The following is a 12189-nucleotide window of genomic DNA, read 5'->3' as shown; positions in this document are numbered from 1 at the left end:
TTTATTTAACAGTTATTCCACGAAATCAAGTCATACATGAGCTGACCACCGACAAGGTGCGTAGCGCCAAGTTGGCTATAAGCCATGTACAAGAAGATTGAGTGGAATAATTGTTTTATTACATTCACTGGATTTTGAGAAACGGAACCTTTTTTAATTTTGTGAAAATTTGATAAATAAAAACTTCATACAAAACGTCCGACAAAATCATTTCCACTTAGGTTGCCTTCTTAAAAACCTTTTGATGGCTGCATGAATTGACGTTTTTGTTTTTTGTAGAAAGTGCCATTTTGCTGTCGTGCCGAAGTATAGAACAGGTTTAGACGTTTATGTAATTCTTCCTCGGACATTTCAGTTCTGTCATTTTCAAACTTCTTTGAACTTTTGAATGAGTCTAAAAAAATTGAACAAATTTTAATGCTTAAAGATGAAGAATGTAAACAAACCGGTTAAATGACAGTCGGAATTTGTGAAAAATGTTATAATAATTCCTGAAAAATAAAAGATGCGTTTTTACCATCAGATACTTTTATTCCATATTTTGTTGTTTTGTATTTTTGGGGGTTTTATTTTTGAGTAGAGTTTTTTTTGGGTTTTTTTTTTTGGTCTTTTGTCCTCAGTTGGTTCAGCAACATGCTCTGCCATTTTGTTTTTCTCTACTCGGGGTATATGAGCTGATAGCCTAGTAGTAGAGTAGCCAATCAGAGCGCGCGCGCGATTGCTCATATCCAGCGAATGTGGAGATATAATATACACACACTACAGAAGCTGGTCATAATTATTTAGCTAAACGAATAATAGGGAGGATCAGTGCATTTTCACAGCCCCATCGGCGTTTATTTTCTTGCATAATAGTATCATGCCTTTTTGGACACAGCTCTCTGTTTTGAATGGAGTCGTTTCTGTTGTTCATTGCATCGCCTCTGGTCCTGTAACATTATAACCTCTGTGCACGTCTTCGCAGAAGAGGAATGCTGGACATAATTCACCGTCCCAGGTGGTTGATCGGGTTTCACTGATGAACACAGCAGTCGAGACTCTGTGTCTGCTTTTACAAATAGAGTACCACTCTCCTGGGGTGGGTCTTTGCTGGGCTGTTTTCCTTTCCATCTCCCAAAGCATCCTAGAGAATAATAAATCTCCCGTTGGGGTTTCCAGCATGGTGTATTGCATAAGGCAGTTCAAAATCTGGCATGGGGAGAACACTGGGCTGGAGTTTCCTCGTTTCAACACTGATCATGTAAGAAACTTCGATTTATACGTTGGAAACAAACAGGACTTTTATCAGAAATGCTGAGACAGCGTGAACCACCTGGGATGAGCTCAGAAAAACTGAATGTGTAAGCACACATGGTTTGTCCCAAACATCTGTTAAAATAACTAGCACCCATCATTTTGAGCTATCAAGCAGAAGAATGAAATTTTGCAGATGATGATTTGGTAGATTTGTTTGTATCCTCAACTTTTCTGGCCCAATCTGATACTCAAGAACCAATAGTTAATCCAGACTTTTTTATTTTTGGTGGTCTTGTGTCTAAAAAGTATGACCTTTAACGTTCTGTAGCCTTTATCACTTGGCTCAGGTGTGTTTTGAGAGCCGGAATGTAATAAAATTGTGGACAGGCTCGGAGTCTCTGAGGAACAGACTGAAAAGCTCTGGGCTCGAGAGCTTGACTGAATTATGCTTGTTTTCAATAAATTATGGGAAATTAATGATTGATATGTCTGCTGTGGTGTGTTTTTTGCCTGTTTCACCAAAAATACCGGTGTGTATCCATTTTGTGAAATATGACTTGTATTTCAGCTCAGTACTCATACCTTCAACGACTAAATTATTTCACTACTTTGTGATTTGCATATTGGATTATAATTATTATTCAGAGATAATTCAGTTGGTCATTATCAATATAGCACTATTCTAAATCGACATGGTGAGATGACCACAGTGATGACAGAAAAGTTGTCTGAAACCAGATTGGTTAAAATTTGTAGTTTGTTAAATGACCTATTTTGGTGCCATCAGTAATTCAACCCCTTCGGATATAATGTGTACAATTGTACGCATGAAGTTCCATAGCATTTTATCTTGTGTCTGAAGGGGGATATAAAGGCCAGTATTGCGAATACTATTAACAAATGACATGTGGTGCAGCCCTGGATGACGACTGTTAGACCTGGCACTGGAGTGTTGTCTGGGTGAGACAGATGGTGTCTTTGTCTCCACTGGTTTTACAGCTTGGGCTGCACAATGTCGTTAGTGCATCAGCAGGGTTTCCCCTTAGCTTATGAAGAATTTTAATTAATTAGCCTGGGTTTGGGGTTAGTAAGGGGAAAATGGAACCAAAAAGTCTAGTCTTTCAGGGTTTGACTCCTTACAGATTCACCAAGTGCTTTGTTTCATTGTATTGTCAGTCTGTGTAGAGCAGAGGTTCTCAAACACACAACCAAACAGGAGGGGAAAAAAACCCTACAAAAACCTGTGAACACTCTCTCTACCGATCTTATTCACATAATCCAGCTTTTCAAATAATAGGCTTGATATTTGATCAGCAGTAATATGTTGGTGCCAGAGCTGCCGTGCACGTGTGCATGTGTGTGTGCGCCTTCCCCTCACTGAATCGATTTTTTTTTTTTTTAGTAAAATTGCAATTCGATGCACCTTGACGTGTAGTCCTTGTTTTTGAGGAATTGAGGCTTGGATAAAACCTAATTCAAGCGACTAATAAAAATGGGCCAATAAGAACTCAATAATGAATTGAATAAATTTCTCCTTATAATAATAAAAATGATGAGTTGTGATTCCCACCACTGTAACAAGAACCATGGCTCTAGAGGAGGGGTTCTAAAACTTTTTTTTTTTGCAGCTACTTTTAGTTTACAGCAACCTTGATACTAGTTGTAATATCAAGTAGTTGTAGTGGTAATAGTAGGGGACCGTGGGACCTGGGACAAGGGACACCTGGGACAGTTTGTATTTCCAGAAATTAACTTCAACCAATCAAGTTTTAGAGGACATCAGAAATTAGATGTCACCCGTTAGAGTAACTACTTCCTTTAGAGCCCGAAGCAGGACACTGCAGTAAGGTCTGTGCTTTAAATATTTTATCATTCCCAAACTTGTATTTTTGACTTCGCCTCCACTTCCGTTTTATCGTGTAATGTACGGTGGTGAATTTGGGATTTGTTAGAAATTAAAGTGTGCAGCCTAGACTGACCAGATATAGTAGTATTTATTAAACTTAAATTCTGGGGGAAAACATTTTTTTTTTTTTAAAGATATTTTTTTGGGCTTTTTGCACCTTTATTGGATAGGACAGTGTAGAGACAGGAAATGAGCGGGAGAGAGACGGGGAGGGATCGGGAAATGACCTCGGGCCAGAATCGAACCCGGGTCGCCCGGATTTATGGTATGGCGCCTTATCCACCTGAGCCACGACGCCCCCAGGGGAAAACATTTTAAGGATTTTTTTTTCTTTTAAATGTCCAGATGGGCGGCACGGTGGTGTAGCAGTTAGCACTGTCGCCTCACAGCAAGAAGGTCCTGGGTTCGAGCCCAGCGACCAGCGAGGGCCTTTCTGTGCGGAGTTTGCGTGTTCTCCCCGTGTCTGTGTGGGTTTCCTCCGGGTGCTCCGGTTTCCCCTGCAGTCCAAAGACATGCAGGTTCAGCTAATTGGTGGCTCTAAATTGACCGTAGGTGTGAATGTGAGTGTGAATGGTTGTCTGTGTCTATGTGTCAGCCCTGTGATGACCTGGCGACTTGTCCAGGGTGTACCCCACCTTTCGCCCATAGTCAGCTGGGATAGGCTCCAGCTTGCCTGCGACCCTGTAGGACAGGATAAGAGGCTACAGATAACGGATGGATGTCCAGATGGGGAGAGTTGGGACAGTTCATGTTACAGGTTTTTTTCTTGTGGTTTACAAATAAAATAAAATAAAAACGTTTGTTAAAATGTGCACATGTACCTACATGAGGATTAAACTTGTTTCATTACTTCTTGAGAATGAAGCTGTTTTGTCTCAAGGTTTTGGGTAAACTGACATTTTTCTATCACTGTACCAGCACTGTGTTTTCATACAGTTCATACGTTACATATTTTGATGATCAACATGTAGGCCTGGGTATATTTTTATTTTATATTCCATTACTGTCTCATGTCTGTCTCCCTGCGGAAGAAGTGACTCCTGAAGGCCAGTATATGTGGCAAGCTGAGAAACTAATGTTGTGGTTCGAGGGTATAAATGAAGTGACGCTATCTCAGTGGTGTAGTCTAGTTTTTTGTAGTGGGTATACTGTCTACTCGTACTCACCCGTCCTAGAACAACGCGTCTTGGAACAAAAAGTGCTCAAAAAGTGATACAGGTGGCCCATTGATGCTGATCATCAAATTATTTGCATTTGACAACAACAGTGTAGATCTCTTATCTGTGCAAATATTGTTCATGAGACTGAAGCCCCTTTCACATTCAGCAGTGCTGCAAGGGATGGTCTGCATGCCTCGTATGAGTGGTGTTAGGCTTTCAGGCTCACTGTGTGGGTGCTCTAGGAAATCTCTCATACCATTGACTGCTTGCTCTTTTTTTTAAGATATTTTTTGGGCTTTTTTCCACCTTTATTGGATAGGACAGTGTAGAGACAGGAAATGAGTGGGAGAGAGAGACGGGGAGGGATCGGGAAACGACCTCGGGTCAGAATCGAACTCAGGTCAGAATCAAACTCAGGTCCCCGGATTTATGGTATGGCGCCTTATCTACCTGAGCCACGACGCCCCCGACTGCTTGCTCTTAAAGTTTGAACCGCCTGCACAGCCGTTTGACTTGTGCCTCACCATGCCATATGCCAGGTGTTGATGGCCAGTTGTCTGTATCCAGAATGCTGATGTCACGAAGCATTTCACCCTCAAATGAGAGCCGCTTCTCCAAGTTGTTGATTAGACTCTGTAAGAATTGCTTTGCATTGATTGGTGTGAGCTTTGCATTTGACTCCAGGGGGACAGATCCAAAATGTCCCAAAGCTTGTGCTGTTAGTGCTTCCTCTGTTTTCTCCCCTGGGGTGTCTTTGAATGATGCCAGCACTCTGATGGTGCGCTTCAGAAGCTGCTCTGCTCTCAAGAGTGTGACTGAATGGGCCTGGAGTTGCTGAGACAGGTTTCCAAGTTCAAACATGAGTCCAAGGTCACACAAGAATTCTTTGCTTTGCATTCGACGTGCCAGGCCTCTATAAGTTTTTGTCTCTCTTTGCTGTTTCTTGTTTGGTCACCTGCAGCATTTTCAAAGTGTCTGAGTGCTTCATACGACCTCCACACAGCCTTTACAGAATGGAAGCTGCTGGCCACCCATCGCGTACTTAAAACTCTGCCAATTCTCAGGACTTGTGAGCCCACTTCTTGTGCTGCTTCCAGAAGTTCCCGTGAATTTTTATTGGACTCGAGACTGTGGATCTTAGTGAACACTTTGAAGTGGTTGACTGCCTGAACCTCATCCACAGCATCAGATACAGCCAGTTCCAAACGGTGGTTCATGCAGTGCCATGTGAACAGGTTAAGGTACCTTGCAATCAGCCTCGTTGCCACACCAGAGTTCTTGCCTAACATAACTCTGGCTCCATCGGAAACAAATGAGACCCAGTTCTTTTGAAGCCACTCGTCACTGAAGCCTGCAGTGTCCAAACAGTTCAATATAGCTTTTTCTATATCCTCTGCCCTTTGGCTCTCCAGCTCAACCAGCTCCAGAAACACAAATTTAGGAGTAGCTCCATCTACTGAGGCTTTCAAGTTGACAATCATAGCAGATTTGTGGCTAAGGCCCCGGTCACACCGCCCGAACTTTGCTGGAGCGTTCCTTGAATGGTAGGGAGGGGGGGCCGAATTTCGACAATGCTCGTCACCGCGCACAAAATGGGAAAAAAATCGAAAACATGGGCGTTGGCTTAGCGGTGCACCGCTGAAGCCGGCGTCGCTTTAGCGTTGGTTTAGCGGTAGTGAGCGGTAGCGAGCGTTGGTTTAGCGGTGACGCGAGCGTTGGTATAGCGGCGTTCTGCGCATGCGGGCTTTGGCTCGGCGGGGGTATAAAGTTGGTTTAGCACCAATCATAGCAAGTCTCTCAGCATCCATGGTGATATAGTTTTACTGTAACTTTGAGCAAATTCGATATAGATGAGGTCTGAACTCAATGGCAGCTCGATTCCAAATGAGCTCCTGGTCCATTTCTCCCCGTATTTATAGCCAAATTCTGGTCCCGCTCCGACACCTCTATACCAACGCCAAACCAAAGTTCATCGCCGCCATGGATAGCTGCTTCAACGCCCGACACCGTTCCAGCAATGCCGTGTCCGCTCGTAAAACGCTTACAACCGCTTCACCGAAGTTTGTGCAACGTTTAATCGCCGCCCGGGCAACGCTGGCGAAGCAGCGGTGGTCCAGCGTTCAAGATTTCTGCGTTGGCCTAGCAGACCCAAGCGTCCACGAACTTGCGTCTAGCGGTGCCAAACTTTGACTGGGCGTTGGTGGAGCGGGGGTGAACTTTGCCGGGGCGGAAAATTGCCCCCTCCTCACCGCTCACAATATTTTGTGCAGCTCAAAACTTTCGGAGCGGTAGGAGGGCCCCTCGAGAAACATCAGCGGTGGCTGAGCGTATACGGCGTTGCTTTAACGGGGGCCAACTTTTGTTAAACGGTGGTGAACGGTTACGAGCGGTGATGAATTTTTTTCACCGCTCCAGGAACGCTCCAGCAAAGTTCGGGCGGTGTGACCGGGGCCTAAGAGATGTAGCCTCGTCAATGAGGACAGACAACTTGCTTGAAGACGTAACAATACTGTGAACCATTTTATTCTTCATCTCTTTTGCTATGTGTTCAACAATTTTTGTGGAACTGTACCTTGGGTGCAGACTGGTGCCCATGTTGACACCATTTTTCCCCTGAAGCTCAATAAGATGGTCATGATCAGAGAAAGGTCGATTCATCTTAGCAAGATAGTATGCTGTTCTGAAAACAGCATCCGTCTCAGTCAGCACAGTCTCTGACACAGCTCTCACCAAATTTCCCAGCAAATCCTGCCCACCCTTTTCAGTGAGCTCCTGGGATATTTTGTGTGCCCTTGACCTCTCATGTCGCCAAATCTTGTTCCTCAAAGAAGTTAGTGATGTTGATCTGTTTGGGTTTGAGGACTGGATCCTAAAGAATACCCACTCCTCAGATACAGACACTCTTTGCTCTGTGAAGATGCCAGTTGATTTTGTGGAGCTGCAAACAGCACAACCTGGAAGTAAACAAAACCATGACAAATTAGAATCATCATAAAAGTTTTGTATTTACATTAACAACAACATCTGCAGAAGCAGGCTAAAAATTACTAAAAAGTATTTAACGAACTGTTAACAATATTCACATTATGGCTAACGCGTGCATGAACTAGAAAAGCACTCGGAGAGCGCAGACCTCCGCCAAGAATCCTTTAAAAAATTCCAGGATCCAGAAGGTGATCCGGATCACCACCAAAATTTAATGGATTGTTACTTGTGCCCAGTCACACCTCTGGAAAAAATGTCAGAGCAATCCGTTCATAACTTTTTCCGTAATGTTGCGAACAGACAAACCAACAAACAAACAAACCAACGCTACCGAAAACATAACCTCCTTGGCGGAGGTAAATATAGGCAAAAGGAGGAAAATATTCTACTCTTGCAATAGCTAACTGATATCTGACAACTACTCATGACTAGCATTACCATATAGTAATTTAATGGTCCAAATATTAAGTAATGCACTTCAAACATGGCCATGAATTAACTCGTATTTATATAGTCATGGACATTATGAAAATCAGCTGTTAAGATCCTCTTTGCATGTGCTGACATTTACCTAACTTTTCTGTCCCTCCACCCTAACCAGGGATGCCTGCTCTTAAATTCCCTAGCCTGACTTTCACTCCACAAGGCCGGCCAGGAACTCTCATCTGTCTCATCATCTGAAACAAGGAGATATAAACATTGTGTTCTGTTTATGACCACACGCATCACTCAAAAGTTTTAGATATTGTATAGCCGTTCATAGTTCTGTGATTTCACTAATGTTTATGAACATGACATACACTTAGGGGCTGAGAAGCCTGTCAGTCATTGTCGTTCCCATGACAGTGGGTTGCTTGGAGGTGGGCGGGAACTGGGGATGTTCTGAGGGCAAGAGTGTGTAAGCCGGCAAGCGAGAGAGCCGAGCTAAAAGTTGGTCAACTAACGACTATGACAGAATTTCGTTTGCTTATTTTGGTGCTGGCTACGGCCTACAGTAGCCTGATTGTTCACGAATAAAGCATCGAGAAACCAGCTGATGGTAGTGGTTTATGTACCGAGGGACGCTATATACACACCAACAATTCCCTGCTATGCTAATTTCACTTACCGGTTGGCGTTATGGTAGCATTGGGCTCCTTCTCCGGGGTATCTAAAGAAGCTTCAGCTTCATCCTCATCTGGCTGTTTTTGTTTTTTCTCCAACCTCTTCTGCTGAAGCTGCAGTGTCACCCGAAGCGGCTGTAGGTTCAGTGGCACACTTCGGAAAACACTGAAAGTGTTGTCTGGCGTTGTTTTCGCTTCATCTCTTTGTAATTCACTTGCTGATTTTCTCTTTTGTCCAATGGTGCCGAGAATGCCCGCGAAAGAAATTTGTTGCTGTTATCGTCACGGGAGACGGAAGCCTCAGCGGTCCAAAAGTCTTGTGAACACATACTGGGTTAATTTAATGAATTAATCAACGTGTGAAAGCTGTCTCAAAATGATGTTGCTACGTATGCTCGCACATCAAGTGGACACCGTATATGGAAAAAAAAAAAGATTTTCTAGTGAGTATGCCGGCATATCACGTAGACTACACCACTGCGTTACCTGCAAAGAATTTCACACCATCTACAAAAGCTGAAAACTTATCCCAGGTCTCCCCGCTGTCCCCTAATTACCACCACCACCACCATGTGATTACAACAATAGCAGCAACATCAGGACCCCTGGGGCTCCCCAGAGACCACGGTTCTAGAGACAGCAAATGCAAGTCTGGTTAAGAGTTACAGTGCTCAGTGTAAATGAGTCCACCCCCTTTGAAAAGTAACATTTTAAACAATATCTCAGTGAACACAAACAATTTCCAAAATGTTGACAAGGCAAAGTTTAATATAACATCTGTTTAACTTGTGTGAAAGTAAGGTTAATAATATAACTTAGATTACACATTTTTCAGTTTTACTCAAATTAGGGTGGTGCAGCAATGAGTACACCGCACAACAAAAACTACTACATCTAGTACTTTGTATGGCCTCCATGATTTTTAATGACAGCACCAAGTCTTCTAGGCATGGAATGAACAAGGTGGCGACATTTTGCAACATCAATCTTTTTCCATTCTTCAACAACGACCTCTTTTAGTGACTGGATGCTGGATGGAGAGTGATGCTCAACTTGTCTCTTCAGAATTCCCCATAGGTGTTCGATTGGGTTCAGATCAGGAGACGTACTTGGTCACTGAATCACTTTCACCCTGTTCTTCTTCAGAAATCCAACAGTGGCCTTAGATGTGTGTTTAGTCATGTTGGAAAAGTTCATGACGGCCAAGGGCATGGAGTGATGGTAGCATCTTCTCTTTCAGTATAGAGCAATACGTCTGTGAATTCATGATGCCATCAATGAAATGCAGCTCCCCGACACCAGCAGCACTCATGCAGCCCCACATAAGGACACTGCCACCACCATGTTTCACTGTAGGCACCATGCATTTTTCTTTGTATTCCTCACCTTTGCGACGCCATACAGTTTTGAAGCCATCAGTTCCAAAAACATTTATCTTGGTTTCATCACTCCAGAGTCTAGAGTCCCAGTAGTCTTCATCTTTGTCAGCATGGGCCCTGGCAAACTCTAGGCGGGCTTTTTTGTGCCTGGGCTTTAGGAGAGGCTTCTTTCGTGGACGGCATCCATGCATGCCATTCCTCTGCAGCGTACGCCGTATTGTGTCACGGGAAATAGTCACCCCAGTTTGGCTTTCTTCTACTTTAGATAACTGCAGTGAACTTGCATGCCGATTTTCTTCAACCCTCCTCATCAGAAGACGCTCCTGTCGAGGTGTTAACTTCCGTGGATGACCTGGACGTCTCTGTGAGATGGCTGCAGTCCCATCTTTCTTAAATTTTTGTACCACTTTTGCTACAGTATTCTGACTGATAAGTAAAGCTTTGCTCATCTTCTTGTAGCCTTCACTTTTGCGGTGTAAAGAAATTATTTTCTTTCTCAGGTCTTGTGTCATTTCTCTTCCATGTGGTGCCATTGCTGACAGCATGAAATGGGAAGGGGTTTTCTTTAAAGTGCATATCCTGGACCAAATTCTTTTTTTTTTAAATATGAAAGAATGTCCCTCTACACACTCATCCAGAAGGGTAATTTTGCACAAGGCCATCTGTCTACAGCAGAAAAAATAAAATAACAAAATGCGTCTGGGAAAATCCCAAGGGAGTCTGGAGCCAGATTCATGACGTTACCTGCGGAAGCGCCAGCAGGCTGTGAGGGCTTGGCACGGTTTCAGTGCACAGCCTGTGTAGACCAAGCGCTCCCATTTCTCTCTCATTGTCCGGTCTTTTGGAAAACGATGAGTACTAATCCCATCAAGATTAGTGTTGCTCCACCCTCCTACGATACATCTGTTAACCATTTTAATAATTACGCGATAACGTTGAAGAAATTTGCAGAAAACCACCAGGTCGTTTTCTCATAAACAAACCAGCGCTGACGTAGGATTCAGAAGGAGGCATCCCGCACGCAACGTCACGAAAATCAATGTTTCCCAGGAAATCCAAATGCCAAGTTTTTCCAGAGGCGGACCAATTCGCCTCAAATGCCTTGATTTCAACTGAATTTTTCTGGTATTGCGCAAGGTAAAAAAAAAATTGCACAAAATGCAAAATGTGACAGATATTTGACCAAAGTTTAATATAAAATAGGAGAATTACATTAATCTTCCTCCTGAATTTACCCGTGATATGCACTGGACACCTGCATAATGACTAATTAGACTCCCCTGTGATTTGTATTCTTGTTAAATTAGACATTTGTAGTCTACAGTTTAGCTTTGCTCCAGAGACTTTCAGTGGGGTGTACTCCATTTTTGCAAAACTGAAAAATGTGTAATCTGAGTCATATTATGAACCTTACTTTCACGTTAGGGTGGCACGGTGGTGTAGTGGTTAGCGCTGTCGCCTCACAGCAAGAAGCTCCAGGTTCGAGCCCCGTGGCCGACGAGGGCCTTTCTGTGCGGAGTTTGCATGTTCTCCCCGTGTCCGCGTGGGTTTCCTCCGGGTGCTCCGGTTTCCCCCACAGTCCAAAGACATGCAGGTTAGGTTAACTGGTGACTCTAAATTGACCGTAGGTGTGAATGGTTGTCTGTGTCTATGTGTCAGCCCTGTGATGACCTGGCGACTTGTCCAGGGTGTACCCCGCCTTTCGCCCGTAGTCAGCTGGGATAGGCTCCAGCTTGCCTGCGACCCTGTAGAAGGATAAAGCGGCTAGAGATAATGAGATGAGATGAGATGAAAAATGTGTAATCTGAGTCATATTATGAACCTTACTTTCACGTTAGGGCGGCACGGTGGTGTAGTGGTTAGCGCTGTCGCCTCACAGCAAGAAGGTCCGGGTTTGAGCCCCGTGGCCGGCGAGCGCCTTCTGTGCGGAGTTTGCATGTTCTCCCCGTGTCCGCGTGGGTTTCCTCTGGGTGCTCCAGTTTCCCCCACAGTCCAAAGACATGCAGGTTAGGTTAACTGGTGACTCTAAATTGACCGTAGGTGTGAGTGTGAATGGTTGTGTGTCTATGTGTCAGCCCTGTGATGACCTGGCGGCTTGTCCAGGGTGTATCCCGCCTCTCGCCCGCTTTAGGACAGGATAAAGCGGCTAGAGATAATGAGAATGAGACTTTCATGTTATAAGTTAAACAGATGTTATATTAAACTTGTCAACATTTTGGAAATTGTTTGTGTTCACTGAGATATTGTTTAAAATGTTATTTATGGGGCGGCGCTGTCGCCTCACAGCAAGAAGGTCCGGGTTCGAGCCCCGTGGCCGGCGAGGGCCTTTCTGTGTGGCGTTTGCATGTTCTCCCCGTGTCCGCCTGGGTTTCCTCCGGGTGCTCCGGTTTCCCCCAAAGACATGCAGGTTAGGTTAACTG

General features: G+C 44.1%; 1 protein-coding gene across 2 annotated transcripts in view; it reads left to right on the top strand.

The window, feature by feature from the left end:
* rtkna (rhotekin a) overlaps window positions 1-12189 on the top strand; it is a 150160-nt gene that overhangs the window by 33387 nt on the left and 104584 nt on the right. The window lies entirely within an intron of this gene.

Source organism: Neoarius graeffei, chromosome 24 (genome assembly GCF_027579695.1).
Source record: "Neoarius graeffei isolate fNeoGra1 chromosome 24, fNeoGra1.pri, whole genome shotgun sequence".
Taxonomy (NCBI): domain Eukaryota; kingdom Metazoa; phylum Chordata; class Actinopteri; order Siluriformes; family Ariidae; genus Neoarius; species Neoarius graeffei.
The sequence above is the reverse complement of the archived record's forward strand: the minus strand, read 5'-3'. Positions and strand labels throughout refer to the sequence as shown.